General features: G+C 37.6%; 1 pseudogene across 1 annotated transcript in view; it reads left to right on the top strand.

The window, feature by feature from the left end:
• LOC147519242 (midasin-like) overlaps positions 1-26,067 on the top strand; it is a 46,305-nt pseudogene that overhangs the window by 14,822 nt on the left and 5,416 nt on the right. Inside the window, exons 3-28 of the transcript XR_015213138.1 lie at positions 11,263-11,576; positions 11,638-11,753; positions 12,085-12,138; positions 13,210-13,319; positions 13,419-13,539; positions 14,779-14,839; positions 15,455-15,577; positions 15,654-15,729; positions 15,814-15,904; positions 15,989-16,123; positions 16,204-16,260; positions 16,354-16,530; positions 16,626-16,739; positions 16,833-18,591; positions 19,712-19,752; positions 19,864-20,059; positions 20,160-20,264; positions 20,361-20,666; positions 20,920-21,110; positions 21,204-21,258; positions 22,310-22,463; positions 22,819-22,874; positions 23,945-24,116; positions 25,525-25,605; positions 25,700-25,800; positions 25,898-25,987. The product of XR_015213138.1 is annotated as a midasin-like (transcript). The remainder of the gene's footprint in view (positions 1-11,262; positions 11,577-11,637; positions 11,754-12,084; positions 12,139-13,209; positions 13,320-13,418; positions 13,540-14,778; positions 14,840-15,454; positions 15,578-15,653; positions 15,730-15,813; positions 15,905-15,988; positions 16,124-16,203; positions 16,261-16,353; positions 16,531-16,625; positions 16,740-16,832; positions 18,592-19,711; positions 19,753-19,863; positions 20,060-20,159; positions 20,265-20,360; positions 20,667-20,919; positions 21,111-21,203; positions 21,259-22,309; positions 22,464-22,818; positions 22,875-23,944; positions 24,117-25,524; positions 25,606-25,699; positions 25,801-25,897; positions 25,988-26,067) is intronic.

Raw genomic sequence — 26,067 nt, 5'->3', positions numbered from 1 at the left:
CTTGTTGGACTATGAACAATGAATGTTCATACTCTTGTTGGACAGCTTATACATTGTCGTATATAAACTTTCTTTGTTATATAGTGTTGTGCATAGCTTATTCGATGTCGATCCATATAATGTCGTGATATAAGCTCTGCGAGTAGATATGACACTATAACTGTCATACTTATATGTTATGTCACTTCTTACAAAATCGACGGGGCCGGTATGTCACTTACTTTAAGTGACATACTTTATAAGGTAAAACTCCAATCGTTGACATCTCATCGCATATGTCGCGATGCTTCCAAAATGCCATTTCTAGTTGCATATATTTGGCATAAAGTATGATATACTTTCTGTTTATAAAAGGTATTTGTTACTGACGGACCCTAATTTGTGTTGGGCAGACTCCCAAAGAAAAAACTATTATTACAAGTATGCCATTGGTCTCAAAAAATCTAAAAAAAAGTATGCCATTAGTCCAAAAAAAGTTGAATTGAAAACCCAAACTTAAACTTAACCGGCTAGGGTCAAGTTTTGGAATAAGTCCCAAACGGTGTGGCCAAGTCATTTGGGACTTAGTCCAAACGACCCGGCCGGGTCGTTTGGACTAACTGGCCGAAGTTAGAAGACATGCTCAAATATTAATAAATGCAGAAAACTTCTAGGCATTGAGAGAACATCTTGAGAGAATATAGGTATTTGTTACTGACGGACCCCAATTTGTGTTGGGCAGACTCCCACAAAAAAAACTATTATTACAAGTGTGCCATTGGTCCCAAAAAATCTAAAAAAAACAATTATTACAAGTATGTCATTGGTCCCCAAAAAAATGAATTCGAAACCCCAAACTTAAGGCTCCAAACTTAAACGACCCGTCTAGGTCGTTTGGACTAAGTCCCAAACGACTTGGCCACACCGTTTGGGAGTTGGTCCAAACGACCCAGCCACACCGGTAACGAGCCCAAAAAACAGAACTTTATATTTTTTCAAAGTCCAAATTTAAACGACATGGCCACATTGTTTTGGACTCAGTCCGCACGGTGTGGCCATGTCGCTTGGGATTCGACTTGAAAAAAAAAATGGCCACACCGTTTGGACTAAGTCTAAATCCCAAACCACATGGCCACATCGTTTGAGATTTAGTCCAGACGGTGTGGCCATGTCGTTTGGGATTTGAACTTTGAAAAAAATATAAAGTTATGTTTTTTGGGCACTTAACCGGTGTGGCCGGGTCGTTTGGACTATGTCCCAAACGGTGTGGAAAAGTCGTTTTGGGACTTAGTCCAAACGACCTGGACACATCGTTTGAGATTTAGTCCAGACGGTGTGTCCATGTCGTTTGGTTTAGGGTCCTTTTGGGGGACCTTGATTTGAATTGATTGAGCTTTAACCCGCTGCGTGGGCTGTTGTTGTTTAGTCGTTTTGAACTCCATCTCGGTATCCGGACGACATTGTGATGTCTTAAGCCGGGCTGCGTAGTGTGAAATGCAAGGTGCTCATGTAAAAAAAAAAAATGATAGCTGCACATAAAATGTTCAAGATGCCATTGTTTGAAGTTGTTGGGTTCACATCCACGATGAAGACATTCATAGTCCATACTGTACGTACTACGAACAATCAATGTTCATAGTCATGAGCTATGAACATTCTTTGTTCATATCACAATTGGACTATGAACAATGATTGTTCATAGTTCGGTAGCTATGAACACTCATATATTCATAGTCCAATGAGTGTACTATTAACAATCAATGTTCATAGTCATGAACTATGGCCATACGAGGCAATAATTCGTAAAATATCGATCTCGGTTTGCTAAAAAACAGGCATATATGATATATCGTCATATTTCGCGTCTCTATTGCATGTGGAACAGACACATTGGTACGTGTATGGCACCAACAGTGTCATACCCCAAACTCCAATCCCCAAGTATGCCATTGGTCCCAAAAAAGTTGAATTCGAAAACCCCAAACTTATACGATCCGGATAGGTCGTTTGGGAATTAGTACAAACGACTTGCCCAAGTCGTTTGGGACTTAGTACAAACGACTTGGCCAAGTCGTTTGAGACTTAGTACAAACGACCCGGCCAGGTCGTTTGGACTAAGTCCCAAACGGTGTGGCCAAGTCGTTTGAGACTTAGTGCAAACGATCCGGATAGGTCGTTTGGACTAAGTCCCAAACGACTTGGCCACACCGTTTGGGACTTAGTCCAAACGACCCGGCCACACCGGTCAAGAACCCAAAAACATAACTTTAAATTTTTTTCAAAGTTCAAATCCCAAACGACATGGCCATACCGTCTGGACTGAGTCCAAAATGATGTGGCCATATTGTTTGGGATTTGGACTTAGAAAAAAATGGCCACACTGTTTGGGACTTAGAAAAATCCCCAACGATATGGCCACACCGTTTGGACTAAGTCTCCAATGATATGGCCACACCATTTGGACTTAGTCCAAAACGATGTGGCCATGTCATTTGGGATTTGAACTTTGAAAAAATATAAAGTTCTGTTTTTTGGGCTCTTAACCGGTGTGGGTTGGAGTGTCGTTGGACTAAGTCCCAAACGTGTGGTCAAATCGTTGGGACTTAGTCCAAACGACCTAGCCAGGGTCGTTTAAGTTTGGGGTTTCGAATTCAATTTTTTGGGGACCAATGGCATACTTGTAATAATTGTTTTTTTTAGATTTTTTTGAAACCAATGGCACAATTTGTAATAATTGTTTTTTGTGGGTCCGCCCAACACAAATTGGGGTCCGATCATCTAAATAGGACTCATAAACAACCAAAGCAACTAATGATCCGAACAAAATATACATTTTCAGCACCATATACAATGGATAATCACATTAGCATCCAGTATCCACATTCTAAATTTATAGGCAAAAAACTAACTAAAGCACCGAATGACCCCCGAAAAGATATGCGGTTCAAAGAACAAACACAAAATGGATCACCACTTTAGTTCCCACTTCCCACATTCCAAATCATTTTTGGCTAGATGATATAGCAACCATTCCTACGCCTCAAATTTTTTAACACCATGAACACCCTTGCTTTTTGTCATCATCAAGGAGCTCTAAAGCTTTAATGAAAGTAATGCTATCTAGGTCGCACATTTTCTAATTCAAAGAATGATCTTTGCTTCTTCAGATGTTCAACACTAGAACCAATGAATTTGTCTCTTCATATTATTTAACCCTTTTCGAAACTCGCAGCGGTTTCCATGCCATGAATTGCCTCTTCCATACCCTCTCCGGTGATTTTTCGCAGTTTCCTAGCATTGGATTGATTGCTTGATCGCGTTAATCGATTCCTCTTAGCATTAGTTGATGGGACTTGAACATTGTTCATCACCTTTTGCCTTCGTTCTAAATAAAAGACATATTTACTTAATCGATCGGTTGATAACCTTAATATGCGGCGGTAGTGACGACATAGAAAATGGCCAACAATACATGTGTTTACCAAGTTACCAACTAAGTCCGTGGTATAGTTCATTTATCCTATTCATAATCCATAAACCAAAATGACAACTGAAAAGGGACTGACCATTTTGATCCTTACCATGGCCCCAAAGCAGCTAATTCTTCATCTACTAAGTTGATCATTCTTTGCATTTGGGGAGGAGTCATGATGGCTCTCGCTTTCGGGCTGCCTTTTCGCTTCTATATCGATATATTGATTCAAGAAGAATATCGCCCTCGATACCTAGACTGCCTAGAACGACGATGATGCGCATAATACGTTGATTTCTTTCTTGAAAGTTCGGACCATTTCTACTTCGATTTGTCCGAGCCATATTAAACCTCGAAATAAAAAGTTTTTATAACTCTCGAGGTACCAATCAACCACCCTACCTCTACTAAAGATATGCGGTTAAATGAATCGCTACTCGCTTTGAAGAGCTTAGTAGTGAGTAGGTGTAATCGGTCGGGATTAGTGGATGATTTTTCATAACACTACATTTCTTTACAAATAATTATTAAATATATTTAACTTTGAAATACCAACATAATGAAGCCAATTAAGAACCCAATCAATCAATAAACAATTAAAATACTCAATCAACTAAAATAAATATGATTAAAGTGTAGAACTTTACGAATCGAGGGTTGGTCAAATCAGCAAAATGTTGAGTTCAATGTTTAACATTGAAATAGTGAACACAATTACTTTTCGGTTAATCGGGCCTAATCGGCCGAAAGTACTTGAGGAGTTTTGAGCCGATTGTGATCGGGGATTAAATTGTTAGTCGGTCGGCTAAGCAAATGAGTAGCGAAAGTACTCACCGATTATTCGGGAGTACTCAACGATTTAATAGCCCGGATTTAAGCTCTATAAAGATGTACAAATGCTCCAAAATAAAATGATTTCCAAAATGATATATTACTTAAGTTTGGTGGACGTGGTGGAGACTGGAGAGAGGAGTGAAATTTCAGGTGATTTCGGGGAAGGAAATTTTCATGAAATTATCCGATGTCGAGGGTTGGTGGGGAAATCCACGTTGGTTAATGGAAGAAAATTTACCCGAATTTTTGATTCTTGATTTAATCCCGTGAGTTGAAGATCTAAAATTATTGTGAATATACCTCCCGGTTCCTCCTCGTAGGATGAGGACTTGCCTCGATTAGTACCAATGGCAAAGGCGATGAAGCCTCACCTCCACTCCTTTAACCCTAACATCTTCATCACTCAAAGTTCTCTCAATCCATCGATCAACATAAACTTCCCCCACTCAAACTATCATCGGGTCATTGACATTGCAAAATAAAAGAAGAAGAAAGATCAAATTTTTATTAAAAGCACGCACCTGATAGCAAAGGATGGAAAAAATTTCTTTCTTTCTAGCGCTCTGCCTTTCCTTTGATTGAAGAATGAAGGGACGAAAACCTTTCACAAACCGTAAAGGCAAAAACCCTTACCTGCACAAACCTCGAAAACTGACAAAAACTTTCGCATTCCCATAACAGCAATGATAACTCGCCCACAAACCTGTCCAACACGTGTTCCAAAACTTTATTTTGCCTTTATTTTAGGCTAAATCTACTGTGCACGAGATGTATCGTGCGCCCTCACATCTGGGCCACTCACACACAAGGGGTGAGCGTGTATTGCATCACGAAGTACTGCATCTATGGTCTCTAAGATGTATCGTGCGCAGGATGTGAGGGCCTTTGGATCCGTACTTCGTGATGCAATACACACACAACCCCTGTGGATGAGTGGCCCAGATGTGAGGGCGTACCATACATCTCGCGCACAGTAGATTTAGCCCTAAAATAAAGGGAGCTTGTGTGGCATCTTGTCCGTTCTACACCCATTAACGGTCCACACATCAGTCGTGTTCCACCGATTCGTACCAAGTCATCGTCGTCGTTGTCCCCTAAACACCAAAACCTGTACAATTGATTAGGCTATTTCATTATGACTGCTATTTGATTAGGGACTGCTACAAACAAACAAATTGATTATGTTCTCGTTTAATTACAAAGATAACCGCATACTACATTGGCGTATAACGAAGCTACATTGTTTATTTAAAGAACAAGCATAAGAAACCAGAATCCATAATAAACAAGAAAGATTGATGTCTGACATGAATGGGAGAATGGAGTGATTGCCGATGGTTGGGATTCTTTTGACAAATAACAACTTCTCTTCACCGAAATCGTACTCTAAGGATACCTTCGTCGTTGCATTCAAAAACCGCAATATTTTTTCGTGGAAAGGTCAACCAAAAAATAGGTGACGGTAATGTAGTGAATAGTGAATACAATTTGTCCAACGAATCGTCCTCGGTTCACTCCACAACCTCGTTGTCGTAATCATGTAAAACCCTAAATTCTAATTTCAAGAGCATTATTCTCCTCACCCCTGAACCGAACATAATAGCAATAGTACCATTAAACCTAAAACAGCTTTGTATGCGACTTTGGTGGGGATTTAGTCTCTGGTAGCCTAATCCTCGGCCCAAGATTCGAGGGCAATGTTAAATACCAATATGCTTTCCTCATAAAGAGACCATTGAAGATATCCTTTTGCAGCCACCACGGCCGCTTCCTCGATCGTTCATCATAAAATGCCAAGTCCAAGTCGTTCAACCTTTCCATTCCAAACTTCGGGAATCAAACAATTCAACATACTTGATGCGAGATAGCCGTTTTATCTGCTTTCGGGTAGGCCTTTACGAGTTGAATTTGGGATCCGATGAAATGAAACATAATGGTTCCATTGAATTCACCAACATTCCATGGATTTTATAAAGAATCTAACCCTAGGAGTATGATTTGATACTCATGACATACTTTCTTGGATATGACTATTCATATGACATACTATCATGTATGTCAAACATATTGATATAGACAATTATTTGTATATACTAATTTTTAGTGAAGCGTTTTTAATGGCATACTTTACTACATGATAATGCTTTGTGAGTTTTGAGTGTTAATGAAGTGAGCTAGGATTTTGCGACTTCCATGGAGCCTTGGAGGAATGAATGTTGCACACATTTACATAATGAATGGCACGAAGTTAGGAAAATTTTCTAGTAGGGTGGAGTTCAATAGCTACACAATAGCATTTTGGATAGTGATGGACAAATATGATGATCTATTTTAGATGATACTTAGGCACCAAGCTTTTTGGATAAGTGTGTAACTTCGGAACATAAATAATTCCAAAATATAGTATTTGGTTGAATATAGATTTTGTTAGTTGGTTCAAATTTTTAGTTTCATATGATTCTTAGGAAATTCAAGAAAATAGTGGAACCAGAAAAAAAGAGAAGCAATGAAATTCCAAGTAAATGGCATCTAATCTCGAGTCCAAGTAAACAATTAGTAGTTAATCTTACTTATCGATTTTGTTTACAATCATTATCTCACTGTTTTTATTGCTCTACCTATCACTAGTCTGCAACGTTTTGCAACATATTAATTCTTGAACATGAACTAAGTAAAATACTTTACTCTAGGTAACTAATTGAAGTCATAACCATGGAAATTCCTGCTTCTGAAGAGTCTTGAGCTAGACCTAATGGCCTAGTAGGTCTACGGTTTAGCAAATCAACATTTAGAAGAACATATGAAATGTGCATGTTTAGAATCAATAGTAAGAGCTCACCAACACCTGATGCAAAGACAATAGTGTTAAGGTATTACAAATCTAAAGGCTACATTCTATTGACTTGTTCAATAACCCTAGAAACCTAATACAAATATATACATACCCCAAATATATGCCCTGCAGTTGATTACAATACCCTTACAGAATGACCTAAATACCTTATTATCATAACAAAGGTAATGCAAGGAAAGATGCAAGCAATAAGCATTTCAAGTTTTTCTAATTCCATAGAGATGGAGGTAATCAGTACAATGCTATGATGCAAAGAACACTCGTGCAAGCAATTAAATTACGTTGAGAGCGGTAAATGGGAAAGGCTTAGTCAAATGCAGTGTTAAGAGATCGACCTCTTATTTTCTTATAGTTAACTAAACTGCAATAAATTTGAGCACCACACAAGCTCCAAAGCTTGTTTAAGAAGTGTGAATGCAGTAAATGTAATGTTTTTTTGTTCTTTTGTTATGAAAAGGTTAGGGGTTCAGGTAACCCAAACTCGCATTCAATGAGTTGTATCCCAAGACGGTCTTTTCCACAATACACTGTGTAGGCTTTCAAAGGTGGAGAGTAGAGGAGTACAAAATTGCATCCCTGTGCATACTCAAATACATTACAAATTGAAAAAGAGATGAACGATATGGAGATAATCGAGTGGCCGAGTGAGGAACGATTTTTGGCGAAAAGGGGCTATAGGCACAAAACCAACTTGGTTGGTTTAAATCGTCTATCCTCATCTTCTCTCTCATTTTTTCTTTTTCTCCTTCACCCATCTCTCCCCTCTCCCTGCATCACCCAATTCTCTCTCTCTCTCTCTCCTCCACTCCACTCCCCCACCCACGTGATTTATAAGCAATATTAAGTATTTGATAGTTTAGTATGCATGACAATAGAGCATTAAAGCTTATTGTTTTAATACCCATTTTCTACCAATGTAGAATCACTTGCCTTTAGTTAGAGCTATACCAAGCAAAAGCCCCACCTAGCATTGTTCCCAAAACACTATCCTCCAATATCATCAATTTACCTTTTTAAGTCTGTTTTGAAACCCTAACTACTCTAGTAAGTTAGCCCACGATCCCAAAATGATGGGGTATGAGATACTAGGAACTGCCCAAGGATAAAAAAGAAAAGAAAAAAGGTGACTTAAGTTAAAGAGAATGTACATCAAAATCAAGAAATTTAGATACAATTCAAACAAATGGGGATATTATATCCAACCATAATTGGGTCAACCATCCCAAAGTGTCCAATTTCAATTGCTCCGTCACCCACATTCTTTTTTTCTCAAAAGAGACAACTCACTAACAAGACAAGTAAACAAACCTAATCTCACCTTCTTCACAAACTTGAGGCGTGGCTATATGCAATGCAACACATCTAAAAGTGCACCTAGTATAAAATGTTTGGTGCGAGAGTGGTATTGTATCCCGACATGGATATAACACCATGACATAACCGATGTGTACCAGTCGGTCAACATATGGGGATTGGGTCACCAGCAATAATGAAATCACATAACATGGAACAATCTATTTATTTTCCATGACTCTTAAGCCTAAGCAATTTATGCATCATTTATATAGAAAAAGTTATCGTGGTCCCCTTGGGGCATACCGGTTATGGAACGCACTGTGTGGTGACTCGATGACGCGAAGTCCTCGAACAAGCCAAGTTGCCACCCACAAGGCCACAACACAAAAGATAACACAAGTCTTGAAAGCTTTGTAACAAAACTAAACACCACCGCTTCATCGTGTGGTGCCATTTACACAAGTTAATATATATATAACAAACTTAAAGAAACTACAAATTGTCCAAAATACATGATGAACAACAACAAAAATTATACACACGACGTGAATATTTAATGTAGTCCTACTCTAATTACAAGAAGTATGGTCGGACACAGAATGAACACCTAAGTGTAAACACACTAAGCAAACATAGATGACCAAGTGAAGTATTCCTAGTCTGCATCGAACTAGTCCCGCATATATATAGCGCTTTTTTTAATTATTGGCTAAATATTGTAGATATTTTTGGTAGTAATATGCGGGGTTGCATATTTATTTTGCTATGTATACTTTGGACAAATTTATCTAGTTTTCTTGAATTTAAACCTTTGTACCAAATATGTAGAATGTATATGACATGATTTGGTCGATGGTGAATTTTAACTAACTTAAATACATGGACACATTTTAATATAGCTATACATTTTCTTTGCCATGGGTTGCAAAGTGAATAAGTATTTGGTTCTACTATCTTGAGGCCTCGTTTCTTGTGAGTGAATAGGTCCGTTCCAAAGCACAATGCTCCAAAGTGGGACGCTTGAGGATGATTTAAAACCAACCAAACTCCCTTTGTCCCAACAGAATCCCCCCAACCTAGATCGCTCTCGTCCACCACTTGAAAAATACGTCCAATTTACTCAAGAAACAAGATTTTTTTTGCTCTATTATTTTTTAGAGTTTATGAAATTGAAGCACCCCCATAATTTCAAACTAAATAAAATCATTGTGAAGTAAACACCCTTGAACCAACTAAAAAAATAATAAAAGATGAAGATACTAATTTCAAAACAAATAAGATAAAATAAAAGTATCTTCAAACCAAGCAAAACCGAATAGTATCGATATATTAAATTCACATCAATAACTAACAAAATATAAAACATCCTCAGTAAAACATACGCTTGAAGCAAGAAAATTAAAGCGTAATCAATGCAAACAAAATCTAAGCAAACGTAAAAAAAACCATAAATGAAAGAGAGATGAAAAACAATTTGTTAACAATTAATGGAGAGATGAGTGGAGTATTCTACTTACCCTAGCTAGTTTAGAATATCGCATGCCAAAGGTTAGAAAAGAGTGTGTACCAGCCTGGTGAGGCAAAGGAGGAGAGAGAGAGAAAGGGAGGTTTTGTTTCCTCATATATGGCGCATCGAAGGGGATATTGAGGTTTCCAAAAGGATTCAAAATAATGATAGAGCGGGGATTTTTGGTTTCCAAATTTTGCCAAATTTTCGGGTTGCTTTGGTTTCCTCTTTTCGCAAAATTTTGAAATTTGCATTGACCAAAGATGACCCCATGAAATTTGAGTATCAAGAAGTCGAACCGATGGAAATTTGACTAAATTTCATCAACCTTACCCCGATTTGGGTCAAAGTCGAACTGGTTTTTGACCGGAGGTTAGACCACTAGTTCAAATAAAACCGCAGAGTTCTTTGTTAGAGAAAAATCGTTACGCCATTAGTTTTGGTACGAGACACACGAAGACATCGAGATTTAGCGATATATAATGGCTCAATTATAATTGAGGCAACTAAAGGAAGTATTTGGTTGAATCAACACGGCCAGGTTAATTGAAAACTCCAAAGTTAAACACATTTTTTAACATTTGAACAACCGAGTTGACCGGTTCACCAGTTCATAACTTGAATCGGGCAGTTCAAACTTCAAACCATAGTACAAAATATCAGGATATGAGTGTTTATCGATACTCAATTTCTTTATCGTGGATATATCCCCATCTTTGGGGACATTTTACATTGTTTGATGGGAGGGGTTCAAGGTACATATCTTATCTTAACACTTAAACAAACTCAAAATTGTTAGGGCATTTATAAGTTTTGGATTAGGCTAATTTTTGTGGATATGATTTTCTAACTATTTTTAAACATTGTCACAAATATTTAAAAATATATATATATTATAAACTTGCTAAATACAATATCAACAATGGTGAAAATGAACGGTCTACAATTAGCCAAATTTTGTAAATTGTTAACTACATTAAACAAGTTTTGAATTTTGGATTTTTTTATTATTTGTGAGAATGTTTAGAATAGTTAGGAGATCATATCAACAAAAAATTAGCCTAATTCAAAACTTATAAATGCCCTAACGATTTTGAGTTTGTTTTAGTGTTAAGCTAAAATATGTCCCTAGAACCCCTTCCTTGTTTGATATGCAAATCTCCATGGCAATTGGCTAGCATTTTTAGAATCTGTGTTACTTGTATTTGCATGTCAAATAGGTGGGAGCCAATTGCCGACATAAAATTTGTTTACAGTGTTTCTCAATTGTTGTGGGTAGGACTAAATACTTAATTTGATCATTTTCTTTATCTTTACCAGGATGGCGCTCAACTATTGGATGCTGTGCGTGCATCCCTTCGCCTCCTGCTGGCGGAATCCCAAATCTTCTCTGCATTGTGGGACTGGTCCTCTCTCTTGGACCTTGTACATCAGTCTGCAAGTGCTCTTTCCGGCAAGGATCTGGACCTTGTAAATATTGGTTTCGACATTAGATGGTGTGCAGTACAGATATTATCTATCGCGTTGAAAATGAGTGAAAGGGTGACAGTGAACTTCTCCAAGGATGCAGAGAAAGCTAACACAACAATAAACTTCACCATGGATGTAGAGAAAGCTCTCGAATGCTTCTTAAGGTTGGTCTTTTGTCAAACTACAAATGTTGTGCGACCTATGCTCAATTTTTTCTGTTTGCAGATGGGAGGAGTTCTGTCGAGATGTATCTTTAGAAAAGGCTGGGTGGTATCTTGGTGCAAATGTGCTGGAAATGGGGGCATATGTTGATAGAGACCTTGTTTTCAATCAAGAGAACCGTCTGAAATCTTTTGATTTTAGGCGGTCAAATGTTTCCCTGTCACTTACCAATGAGATTAAGACATTAAGAAAGAATAGAAGGCACATAAGTAGGTAAGCAGGGTACAAGTTAATTAACAATAGTGCCAAGTTATTGTTTAATAATGGAAATTGTTGATCTATCATCATTTTTAAGTTCAGTTCATTTTGTATTTTGAACGAATGCAAATCCGTCGTCTTTGGAGTGTTCATTTCTCTTAACTTCAGCTGTGAGAATGAACTTTGAGATGGTCCTTATGGTAGTTAGTCAAAAATGGCCTGTCCTTTTGTATGGCCCCATTGGCCCCACAGGTGCAGGGAAAACGGCACTGATCAGCTGCTTGGCCAGAGTTAGTGGGAACCGAGGCGCGTTCTCTGTTGTCATAATTCATAATACTAATGTTAGTAGTAAAATTATATGATTGTTAATGGAGAAGAAAGTTTGGAGAGAAACGAAAGAAAAAGAGGATAAGGCCTCAGTTCGTTTCAGCCTTGTATCATTCACAATATATATTAGAAAAACGGGGTTTGACCTAATAGAAACTTTCTATAGCTCCTGGGGAGATGTCCCTTAGAACTCTAGCATTAGTGTTGATTTCAAGCTTCTATGCGAAACTGAAAATCTTCATTGTTTCTACATTTATGTGGTAATCTATACCTGATTTTGCTCCTTTTGTGTGGGCGTGGTATAGTTCTTTTTCCTTTGGTCTTATTCAAGTGAACAGAAACCAAAACAAATACTTATACGGATTATGGAGTTTGTACATATTTTCTTTATTCAAAGTAAAAGCAAGAATGAGTTAAGAACTAAATAGGTTAAGTACCTATATTATTATATGGGCCAATACATTTTGCGGAAGTGGCATGGAGAGCGCTCATCTATTATAATTCCCTAGCAAAAGTGAAGCTCATCTACGTAATGTCTATACCTTGGTTGAATTCTAGGCAACATTTCTTGTTGGATTAATTGCTATGTTATGGCCGTGGATATCGCTTTAAAATGAGGGTGGCACTCTGTTTCTAAGACCACGTCTTTTTTTTTTATAAAACATCTCTATCAGGCATCATATGTTGTATCAGGACCAATCAGGAATATTGATTATATTACATTGGATCTCTAAGTTGTAGTACAACTTTCGGTTCTTGTAATTCATTTGTTATATGACAACTTCTTTGGCAATCTATGTTGTTTCTATTGTATGTCGAACTTGACTAGAGATGTCATAAGTGCAGTGTAGTGTGTCTACTGTGTAAATCATGTGCTGATGCTACACATTATGGAAACTCTTGTTATGTAATCCGTTCTTCGTTTTCGTACACGGTTTTTGATCTTACGTGGCTTTAATGAATGTTTGATGTTCATGAAGTGATTTTATGTTTTGATCTAGAGTGTTTTGAATTATTATAACTGTCAATTGTTCTCTCTTGTTTGTTCAGTTTTGTCTATTCACATGGATGAACAGATGGATGGCAAAACATTAATTGGGGCTTATGTCTGCACTGAGCGACCTGGTGAATTCCGATGGCAGCTTGGCTCTCTTACCCAGGTTTGTTTTAGTATGGTGCTAGCTTTGTCAATTTGCATAAAGTACAGTCTCACAGTTTTTTCATTATTTTTCATTCATTTATGTATATACATTCTACAGGCTATTTTAAATGGATTTTGGGTGGTCTTTTGAGGATATTGACAAAGCACCATCAGATGTACAGTCCATCTTACTACCTCTTATGGAATGCACAAATTCGTATGTAGCGGGCAGTGGGGAGGTATGATATGATTGATATCCTATACAGCTTGTCCTGCATACCTTTTATGTCAATATAAACAGGTCACCTCTCATATATATTTATATATTAGGGGAGGGTTACATGTAGTTACATACTTACATAAATATCTTTATACATAACTATTGTACACGCTATGCTTTTGGAGCTGGCTGGAGATAATCTCATCTCCAGAAATAGTCAGCCCATATCGACACTAGACTCATAAGATGCAGGGCCACTTGGGACAAAAACCTAATATTCATCTGATTTGTTTCCGTTCCCTAATATAGCACTACTTAGGAGTACTAGCACTAAAGTGTCCCTCGTTCATACAGAGAATCATTGCAGTTTAGAACTGTTAAGATTATTCCACCCTATTTCTAGGTGTGTCCCACCCCCGAGCCTCCTCTTTATATTCATAGAGTTCGAGCTTATGGGGAAATTGGCAATTCGACATGGTATGAGAGCACAACTTATAAGAGGTGTCAGGTTCCAGTCTCTCAAGATGCAGTTGCAAAAAGAAAAGAAAAAGGAAGTGCCCGCTTGCTTTTATTTCCAGTGTGGCCCGCTGAGGCGGAATGTTGGGAGTATTCCACCCAATTTCTAGGGGTGTCCCACCTATGTTCTATCATGTTGCCTTTCATAGTGTTTGTCCTCATCACAATTTCAAGCTTATGGAGAAATTGCCAATTTGATAAGAACGGGTGTCTTTTGCTTAAGGGTTCATGTTCATCACTGTGTTTGTGATTTTTGGTTGTGGTTATGAACCTCAAGCCATTATGAATTATGATGTACTACATAATTTTTGTTGGTCTGCGGTTACCTAATAAAGTGGTAGACACCTTCTAATTTCTGCAAAGTCTGTGCTTCGTGGTTCTAATGTTTGCATGTGTATGGCGACTGATAGGAAAAATTGTTTTAACACTAAATTTCTTTTTGTTTGTCTGATGAATAGAACTGATCAATGCCCCCTTTCTCGTTAGATGATGGTTTATTGCTTTCGTTTTTTCAGAGAAAATAATTTGTATTGTGATATTACTTTCGTTCTATAAATTTAGGTAATTAGCCCTTGAGGTTCGGTGGAATGAATAATTTTCTTTTATCTATTTTGTTGTATACCCTGGAATTTATTTAGGACAATAAACCTTATTACGTGGAGGTGATGTTATTTTGAAACGTAAGTACAATGATGACGGTACCAATAACTTCTTCCCTTTGTGTGTCAAAATGTATTTGCAGGCAATAAGTGTATCTGACAGCTTTCGGTTATTTGCCACGATGGTTACTGATGATGTTTCTGGTGAGTCAGAAGGTTTGCTATGTGTTCTTCTCCATTTCAGTTTTCAATGTGTTGTGCCATTATACTCATGTTCATGAATAACTCACTAAAGTGGATGTCTCAAACATTTTATGCGTATAATTTTGATTTGTATTTGTCTTACATTGTACTCTGTAATTTTATCCACTCTCGTTATGCATTGGGATGATGAGGACTTATTTTTCTTCGGGCTTGCAACAAATCCATTTTTGAAGGCCTTCTTGCTTCTTTTTTCTTCTTTGTTGGCTCTTAGAAGAAGTAACACCCCCAACAAAAAACTATGATCATGCTTGGCCGAGCAAGGAATCCCATCTTAAGATTGAACTTTGAAACTCCTCAATTAGTTGGCTAGTGAAAGCTCACAAATCAAACTTGCTGTCGGGATAACTGGAAATGCAAATATTCCTCTAAGTGGTTTTATTAGCTTCTTTTTCTTTGGCTCAATATCTTTGTTATTCTCAGTTTCATTAGTTATTTGTTGCTATGCTCATTTATATCTAATTGCAACTTAAATGTTTCATCCACCTGTGCTGAAAAGTTGACGTGGTACCACCACATAGAGCTCTATGTCTGACTGTATGATGTTTTGGCAAGTAGGTAAGAGCACGCTTGGGGTCTTGTGGAGGAGAGTGTTGATTAGTCCATGTACAAGTGAATATTTCTTACTTATAATTAATAAGGTGTACCCAGAGTTGGAAGCTGTTGCTAAGAACCTTATAGGTATGTGTGTAGATTTCATTGTGCTAACTGCTTGAACATTTTTATGCTTAATGATAATGACTTGTATCAATGACAGAAGCCTACGAAAGGATTAGGTCTTCTCATTCACACCAGCTTGGTGCGTCTCAGCTGTTTACCAGATTTTCATTGCGGTAGGAGAAGCCTTTCCCACATTTGTTTCTTTTAACTCTCCTTCAAAATTTGTTATACATTATCAATTTGAATGTCAATGGCAGAGATCTGCTGAAGTGGTGCAAACGCATACAAAGCTTAGGATTTCTGGGGCATAGTTTGTCAGCCCACGAACGTAAAATCATTTATGTTGAGGTGGGATACTTGCGGCTCATTTTGCGACAAAGAACTACTTATATTTGCTATTTTGTCCCTAATGAGTAGGTTTTTGTTGTCCAGGCTGTAGATATTTTTGCAGCTTCCTCAGCTTCTTGTGTAAATCGGTTGATCATAATGAAAGAAATTGCGAAAATCTGGGGAGTATCGGCCTTAGAAATAGAAACTTTACATCCCCATCATAAGCCTTAAGTTCAGGTCTATTGATTATCTGTTTTTGAGTTTATTGCTTATCTTTCCGCTTCATTACTTTAGGTTTTACCTCTTTAAATCTGTAGGAGTTGCCATCTGGATTTCAGATTGGTCGAATTACCCTGAATTGGAGTAGAAATGTGGTATGTGTGATATTTAAGCTTTGAATTTGAACATGATTCCTTGGATTATTCTTATTCTTATTCCGTTTGAATATCTTTATATGTTTCCCTCAGGTACATAACCAAACAAGACCTTTTGTAGATATTCCTAGTTCATTACACGTTTTTGAGAAGATTGCATGTTCTGTTAAGCACAATGAGCCTGTTCTTTTGGTTGGTGAAACTGGTACTGGGAAGACTGCCCTTGTACAGAATTTGGCGAGCAGGCTTGGTCAACCACTTACTATCTTGGTATAATCTCTCTCGACTCACTTCAGTAGCTTTGAGATGCCTTCTTCATTACATGATGTGTCGAACATCAATTGCTTATATTATTTGCCTTGCAGAACTTAAGCCAGCAAAGTGATGTTGAAGATTTATTAGGGGGTCTTAAGTCCACTGATCCCCGATTTATATGCATTCCTCTTTATAATGAGTTCATGGAGCTGTTTTCTAAGACGGTATTCTCCATATGGAAGTTTTTGAAATCTCATCTTATTTTACTATTATTTTTTATTAGTAACTTCTTGTACTTGCCTCCTCTTTCTATTCAGGTTAATCCTGGCATTCTCGAATACTTGAGAAAGCATAGGAATGACAAGAACTGGAAAAAGATATTAGAGACACTACAGAAGGCTCTTCAGAAGGTTCTTGATCTTACTCAGCGTGAAAGGCGAATAGCCGGAGCTGGCAAGCGGAAGAGACCTTTGAGTGAAGAAGTTTTTCAGGCTTGGGAACGCTTTTTTTACTGATAAACTCAATCTAGCCCACCGACAGATTAATGCCTCATCTTGCATGGCATTTTCATTTGTTGAAGGAGCTTTCATAACTGCCCTTAGAAATGGTCATTGGATATTACTTGATGAAGTAAATTTGGCCCCACCAGAAACATTACAAAGACTTATGGGTGTTCTGGTGGGAGGGAATGGCTCTCTTTGTTTAACTGAACGAGGAGATGTTGATTATATAGAAGCGTCATCCGGCTTTCCGCTTGTTTGGTTATATGAATCCGCAACTGATGCTGGAAAGAGACTTGCTGTACTCCGTGAGGAGCAGATTTTCTGAATATTTTGTTGATGAAATTCTAAATGATGAAGACTTGACTTTGTTTATTAATCAGTTTCTGGATGATAGCTGCGTAATGGTGAGCTAGTTAAGAAAATCCTGCATTTTATAAAATTGCAAAGAGAGAATCTGAGGAGAGGCTGCAAGATGGAGCTAATCAGAAGCCTCAATTTAGTTTGAGATTTCTATATCGTGCTGCGGAATATTTAAAAAGGCAAAGAGAAAATTTGAATTTCGAGAAAGCCCTGCGTGATGGATTTTGTATGTTTTTCTCGACCTTATTGGACGGACCTCGTTGAAGCTTATGAACAAAATGATATGCTCATATTTGTTAGAAGGAACTATACCGCCAATGTTCCCTTTGATAGTTATCGATGGTTGCAAAAGGGCGGAATCTGATTCTTCCCCGGATGATTATATTTTTGACAGGTGTAAAAGAGCATTTAAGGATCTTGCACGCTCTATATTGATTAAAAGGTATCCTGTTTTCTTTACAGGGGCCCACGTCTAGTGGGAAGACAAGCCTTGTTCGTTATCCGCTCACGCTAATGGCCATGAATTTGTGCGCATTAATAATCATGAGCACACTGATCCAATGAGGAATATTTGGGTTCATATGTTACCGATGCTACGGGAAGCTTGTCTTTCGTGAAGGTGTACTTGGTTAAGGCTGTTCGAGCCGGATCTTTGGATAGTCTTGGACGAGCTTAACCTCGCACCATCAGATGTTTTGGAAGCACTAAACCGCTTGTTGGACGACAACAGAGAGCTCTTTGTACCTGAGCTGCTGGAGACAATCAAGGCTCATCCAGATTTTATGCTTTTTGCCACCCAAAATCCACCTACATTCTACGCGGGACGGAAAATTCTTTCCCGAGCTTTCCGCAATTGTTTTGTGGAGATCCATGTCGATGAAATTCCAGAAGATGAGTTATGCACAATTTTGGAAAAGAGATGTAAAATTCTGGCGAAATATGCAAAAAAAAAATGGTTGATGTAATGAAAGATTTACAGTTGCATAGGCAGAGCAGAAAAGCTTTTGCTGGAAAACACGGTTTTATTACTCCGCGGGACTTATTTCGATGGGCTAATCATTTCCGGGAACTTGGAATATCAAAAGAAGATCTGGCAAAAGATGGTTATTTTCTCTTAGCTGAAAGGTGAAGAGATGATAACGAAAAGGCAGTTGTTCGAGATATTTTGGAGAAACACTTGAATCCACTTGTCGAGGCTGATCTGTACAAGCAGGTCTGTTTGTTACTCAATTCTGGCTGGTTAGTTAGCTGTCCAGTGTTCATTTTCTTAGGCTATATAGTGATCTGTCTCATCAAGTATAGGCGCCTTCCTTGATGACTGCTAAAAGCCTAAAATTCTACCGCATAAATGCTGTTTTAGAACCTCATGATGATATGATCTATCTATTTCTAATTGGTTTTGTTATACTATGGAAACTACGTGTTGTTAAGAGCATCCAACTCAAAACCAATTGATAATGAGTGGAGAGACCCAAGATCTTATGTATTGTTATGCGAGACTTTCAATGTCCCATGTAGGACTAAATTAAACATCTCAACAACCCCTCATATTATGTAAGGCTTTCAATGCCCCATGTGGGACTAACTAAGCATCTCAACAAGATTCATAATTGGATTTGCTATCAGGGCAGATCCAAGATTATCAGTTGGGCGGGGTGCTAGTCACTACAACTTTTTTGGGTGGGTAAATAGTTAGCAACCAAAGCAAAGCGGCGAAAGTGGAGTGTTGTTAGAGCGTCAAAGCATTTAAAAAAAAAATTATAATATCTAAAGTGCTTCCAAAGCGTCCCTAACACAAATATATAGTCGTTATTTTAATTACTAATTACTCTTTTGTAGAATCAAATAATGATATTCATGTAGAATAGACAAACAAATAATGATATTAGGTGTAGAGTCAAATGGATTGGGATGTGGTGTTTGTCTAGAGTGTAGAGTCTAGATATATTGCAAAAGCACAAGGATTATGTCTTTTTGATGGGCACGTGTAGGTAGGGAAAGTGTAGTTCCATAGGGTCTAGGTGACTAGGTCTAGTATTATGTAAAAAGTTTTGACACCAACACGAGTTTTGCACATAAACCAAGCATGTCTCTAAAAAGTGATGAGTGCGACCTGTTGTGATACGAGTAGGCTCAGACAAAAACTGAGACACAATACTACTATTATTTTTTCGTGAAAGTTTGGGGGGGCCCTGCCCCTCCGGATCCGCCCCTGTTTGCTATGATTCACTTCTTTCTATATGATAATTGCACATTGGTTTTCTAGTTACGTGGAGTCAAGCAGAATCCGTATGGAATAATCATTACTAATTGGAGAATGGTTCTTGGAACAGGTGAATGACTCGACCTCTGTGTTATCAAAGGATCATGGAACGTATGGTTTACACCAAAAACTTTTGTACTTATTTATTTCTTTTGGTGGATTTACTTTTTTAGAATATTTTACTCTTGATGACTTATTTTGTTATTTATACATTTATTGCAGTGTTATATGGACTAGAAGTATGCAGAGGTTATATTTTCTGGTTGAGCGTTGCAACAAGTTGCGTGAGCCTGTCCTTCTTGTTGGTGAGACAGGTGGAGGCAAAACAACTGTTTGTCAGTTACTGAGTACTGATTTGAAGAGAAATTTAAACATTTTGAATTGCCATCAATTCACTGATACGTCGGATTTTCTAGGGGTTGGTTAAAGCATATTTCCTATCAACTATAGTGGTTTCTCACCAGTGCATATTGTGTGGCTTCTTTACCTGAGATGTTCTTCTATTATTTTCATTTCAGGGTTTCTACCCTGTTCGGGATAGATCAGTGTTGACTTTGGAGTTCAAACATATAGTTGAGCAACTGATGCTATCAAATGTTGTTCTAAGGTTTCCAGAAATTATTGTATGTATTTCTCATTGAGCGTACTATATGTTCCATATACTTTTGTTGCTCTTTCAATGATTGTTCTTGTTGAAATGTGCATCTCTGTTCCCACAGGCATTATCTTCTGATATTGGGGAAGCATCTCTAACATTTAGGCAGCTGAATGATATTACAAATACTTACCGGATTGGACGAGCCTTACACACCGATGTAGCCGAAGGAGATCTTGTTACATTTGAGCAAATGAAGTTGAACTTAGTTGAGCTACACCAGAAGTGGCAGACTATATTCACGTGGCATGACGGACCCCTTGTTCAATCAATGAAGAATGGTGATCTATTTCTAGTGGATGAAATTTCCTTAGCTGATGACAGTATACTTGAAAGACTGAACAGTGTCTTGGAACTGGAACAAAAATTGGTGCGCTGATTTCTTCCTTCATATATGTGCATGACAATTATTGCTTCACAATTCAGATAAATTAGTTTTAGCTTCATATATGTGTATTAAACATCTCACTGGAGTAAATGGATTACGGGCGGCCTCAAGGTGCTTGAGGCTCTCCTTGCGACGAGGGGCATAAAGCATTTCACAATTAGGCTCTTATATAATGTGACAAGATATAATGTGCCAAGATATTAATCCATTTCCTCTCTCGTCCTTATTTTTGCAGTCTTTGGCGGAGAAAGGGGGATCTATGCTGGAGAACATAACTGCCCATCCAAATTTCTTCTTACTTGCAAAAATGAATCCTGGAGGTGATTTCGGGAAGAAAGAGCTATCTCCAGCTCTTCAGAACAGGTTTACTGAGGTATGGGTTCCTCCTGTTAGTGAGATGAATGAGCTTCGAAGTATTGCTCTGAGGTATAGTGAATAATCAAAGTTTCTCTTTCTCTATTTTGCTCTTCCAGTTCCTAAACGGATCTCATTTTCTTTTTCTCCCTTTTGTTGATCTAGTTGTGTTGGAAAATCACTCTCATACACTGTGGATCCTATGTTGAAGTTCTGGGAAGTATGTACTTGACTCCTCTTGGATTTTTTTTTGTTTTTCCTGTTGATATGAATTTTAGAACTACCGGGGCTTCTGTTTTTTACTTGTTCTTTTGCAATGATCACGAATAAGACTATTCTTGATGATCATCACATTCACATAGTTCAGTATGTAAGGTTCGAGATCAATACTTTTAAGTTAGTAGCTGTTTTGCATTTGGTTTGCTACATCACAAGTGTTCAATGTCTGGGCTGAGGGCTTTTTGTAAGTCCATTCTAAGTACTCTAGAGTTCAAAGCCCCCATATATTGAATTTACCATCTTGTCCTCTAATGTCTAAGATTAGCCTGAAAGTGTTGTTGCCACTTTCGAGCTGTTTGTTCCTCCAGTTTGTGTCATTGGAATTCAAAGTTAAAGCAGATGTGTTGATCTCAACAGAAATAATGTTTGTTCTGTGATAGTTTTTATTGTATAGTGTCTCTTTTTATTTATTTGACTCTTATTCATTGTCCTTTTTCTTGGGAATTCTGGAGTTATATTGTGAGCCAATCTGGTTGTATTGGGTTGTTACTTGATCAGTGAAAAAGCTATTGTGTTCTTGGGTTCTTAGGGTCCATTCCCCCTAAGGGATGCAGAATGTGGAGCATCTTACCTTCTGCTATCATTCGGGCTTTGTGGTTGGAGAGGAACATGAGCACTCTGATAGATGTGCCACTAGGTGATTGTAGCAATAAAATGATTTTTTTTTTCTGTGGTCTAACTTTTGGGGGGAGTGTACGGATGCGTCATTCGGAGACTTCATGTTCAGATGAGGTTCCTTGCTCGGCCATGCATGATCACAACCTTTTTTTTTTATTATTGTTTTTCTGAGTTGTAGCTTTTTCTAGTATCGCTGTTGTATTTTTATTTCCCTTTGCTGTATTTGAGTAGGATATCTCATCCTACAAAGTTTTGACTTTATGATTATATATGCACAACACATTTAATATTTTACCGATCAAGAAAAAGAAAAAGAAAACTTCTGTTTATAAATTTGTTGCTATTGATAACACTTTTCCATTACTTGGTTGCAGTGGTTTAGCCAGTTACACACGAGCAGAACGTTAACAGTGAGAGATCTCCTTTCTTGGGTTGATTTTATGAACACGACAGTGACAAGTTTTGAGTCACCTAATTATGCACTCTTGCACGGCGCATTTCTCGTTTTGCTCAATGGCCTAAGTTTAGGTATACTCTGTTTGGAATGAATATATCATCCTTGTGCTGTATCCGTATTGTGTATTTCAGTGCACTTTATGTAGACATTTTGTTGCAAAAAATTGTTTCTTATGGAGTAGCACTACAAGGAAGTAGAGGCTAACTTTGAAGTTTTTATATCTGTTCCTAATTTGTCAAGTTGCTCAGAACCGATGTAAAAGAATCGGGACTACTTTTAGAAAGATAAAAACAACATTCAAATGAAGGAAAATAAGCTTCAATAGTATAATGGCACTTTGTATTTGAAGTTTGGGCTTCACATCATTTCCTTTTGTATTTCTCTTACTGAAATCTGGCATGTTATACTCACTTAAGATTCGTACAGGTACTGGTATTTCTAAGCATGATGCAGGAAAGCTGAGAGAGTAGTGTTTATCATTTCTTCTCCAATCTCTAAAGGTCCCTCCTTTGTCCCTTTTATTATGCAAGTTTTATACCAATTCAATTGTTTAAGAATGGCAATGAACAACAGAACAAGATGTTTGGCGGATAGTTGTGTGACCTCATCACAGAAGCCACCTTGATAATATTGGATAATTGCCGCTTTCTTGCGTTTTTAGCCTTGTCAATGTAGGATCTGATGTTGGAGATGGCGATTGTACATCTGTCCATTTTTCAAAATTTCAAATGCTATGTTAAGTTGGATGTAATACTGATATAGTTAGTGGGCAATGATGTCCATGGTGACGGGATCATTTAGACACACAATATTGGGATCTTAGCTTATCTCCACATGCCCCCACTAATGTCTACAGCTGTAACAATTATCTCCCACTCTCCATCCCCGGTCTCTATCTTCCCTTAGTGTGAGGCCTTGGAATATTCTAACGATTAATGATCTTAGGAAGGGAATAATTTACTTCCTCTAAATTTTGTTCCATTTCTATTTCATATCAGCTGGTGGAGGATTCTCTGTTCTGTTGTTTCTGTGTGGTCTTTATCCCCTTTTCTTTTCTTGTGATCTTTTATATTCCCTGGAGGTTATGGGTTTGGTGAAGGAAATCATAGTTCCATGGCATTCGATAATGTTTTCTTTGATAGGTAATTTCATTTTTGAGTATGCTTCGTTCGAGATTGTATTGCATTTGGTGAGATCTGGAGGTACCATTTTGAGGGAACACCATTTGATCTTTTGATTAACATTAGTGCTCCACTCCTTTTTGTACTTAGTTTGTTATTTGGTTTAACGTTATAGCTCCACTTGGGCTGACATGATTTGGTGCTTTAGGAGTAATTGCATTTTGAAGCGTCATTGAACAGGAAAAATTCTGGATATACGTCTTATTTTGTTGGTTTACTTAGTTTACGATAGCAGTATAATAGCACTTCTATTGGATAGATCTTATTTAATATTTGGTTGTTCTCAAAAGGCTTGTTCTTGTAGGATTTCCTTGTACGGTAGTTGAATGTTCATTTAGGTATATCCATTAGTGTGACCATCTGTTGTACAGCTTAGTAAGATTTACTGTTGTAACAGCAGAGCGATATTCATTCAGAGGATTCACAATTATCTCAATTGCAAATTTGGCTGGGATGCAATTGGAAGAAGCAAAGAAAGTATGTTGGATAATGTGGTGCAATCCCACAAGTATTTTGGTATTGCTCCATTCAAAATAAGTAAAGGTAAAGATATATTTATTGTCATTTATTTCATATTAAATTTTTATGTGTATTTTGAAGTGAAACACTCAATGCAATTGTTGCACCAAACTTTGAAAATCTTAAATATAGCTGGGATCATCAAATCAACAATTCGAGCAACAATAAAAAGTCACAAGTTAGTAGGAATGGCCATTTCATAAGCAACATCACTGTCATGCAAGAAAGTTTTAATATTTGTTTTTCGTTTATTTCTGTTTTTTTGCTAAGTTACATTGACACGGACACGTGTCCATATCCGCACAGATCTGAAAGGTCTAACACGGCAAATTAAAAAAAAGGCTGAGGTATGTCACATACAATATGTCCGTGTCGTGGTGTCGACAAGGGCACATGGATACGTATCCGACAATGTTTATTTTAAAAATATGGGGTGTTGATGTAACATAGTTATTTTGCTTTGTTTTATTTGATACATTAGCTTTATTTATTCAATACCCAAACCCTGCCTTTCCCCGGTGAAGGTGAAAATTGTTATCAAGAACACGGGCCCAACCTGCCAATGTTTGACCAAGGGGCCATGAGAGACAGTTCATATTCCTATTTCTTTAGTTCTAAAAACATCATTATTGTCTATCTATGGTCAAAGATTTGGGAGGAGGGACGGATACATTGTTCTGGGGACTTTATGTTACGATGAGGTTCCTTGCTTTCGGCTATGCATGATCGTCCTTTTGTTTTAGTTTTTCTCACACGGTTGTAGCTTTTTCTAGTATCGCTCTTGTATTTGTCTTTCCCTTTGTTGTATCTGAGTGGGATGTCTCATTCTACGAAGTTTGACTTTATGATTATATATACATACATCACATTTTACCGATACAAAAAAACTTCCAGGATAAGTTAACATTGTCTTGAACAATTCTCAAAAAGGCTAAAAAGGTCTACAACCAATAAGAAAAAGAATAATGAAGTCTGAACCAAGCAAGCATATTAAATCTCCCCCCATTTGCTTGTCGCCATTGCTATATGCATGATTGTTGTCATTCCCTAATTGTCTCCAAGTGGGCTTCTTCTTCCAAATATGTCTCATCATCATTTTCTAATCTCTCCACAATCTCTAAAGAAAACAAATCCCATCGCAACAGTAAAAATTTTCTTAAAAAGTGCCCACACACCAAGGAGCGCACCATAAGAAAAAGGCTAGTATGGCGTTACATGGAGAGTGCCTTAGTCTATGCGCCTTATTTGTTAACGTGGTTTGTTTTCTTAACATAGAATGGCACTCTCTATGTCCAAGTGGTTGCAGTAGGAGGACGAGTGGACGCCTTATTAGTCCCTGTCTTGCTCATAATCAAATTTTCTTTTCTTGGTTGTATCTTAATCAAATTTTCTTTTCTTGGTTGTATCTTTATAAGGCGATGATGATTGCAAGCCTGAGGATTTGAATTCTTGGCACCAACCACCTGTAGAAATGCAATGTGGGTACTGTGAGCAATGCAACTTAGGAAGCTTGGTTTGTACCTACGACAGTATTGTTTCCGCAGAAATATCTCTTTAAATATTAGTTTCTTGTTTACCATATTTTAAATGGTCTGTATGTTTTTCAGTCCTCTTGGAAGGTAGCCCAGGTGTCGGGAAAACAAGCTTAGGCGTTGCAATAGGCAAATATTCTGGGCACAGGGTTGTGCGAATCAACCTTTCTGAGCAGGTGTCCATTTTTTCCATATTGCTCTTTTATGTCTCACACCGGTATTTACCATGCAATATACCTCTGACTCACAAATTTGAATATAATATGTTGTTAGACGGACATCATGGATTTATTGGGGTCTGACTTACCTGTTGAGGATGTGGAGGGAATGAGGTTTGCCTGGTCTGATGGAATCCTTCTTCAGGTTAAATGCCTTACTGTTGCAGTTGATTTACATTTCTATTAAATTTGACACAGTTATATCAAATATTCTGTCTCTTTTTG

The sequence above is a fragment of the Coptis chinensis genome, chromosome 2 (assembly GCF_015680905.1).
Source record: "Coptis chinensis isolate HL-2020 chromosome 2, ASM1568090v1, whole genome shotgun sequence".
NCBI lineage: Eukaryota > Viridiplantae > Streptophyta > Magnoliopsida > Ranunculales > Ranunculaceae > Coptis > Coptis chinensis.
This window is presented reverse-complemented; position numbering and strand designations above follow the sequence as displayed.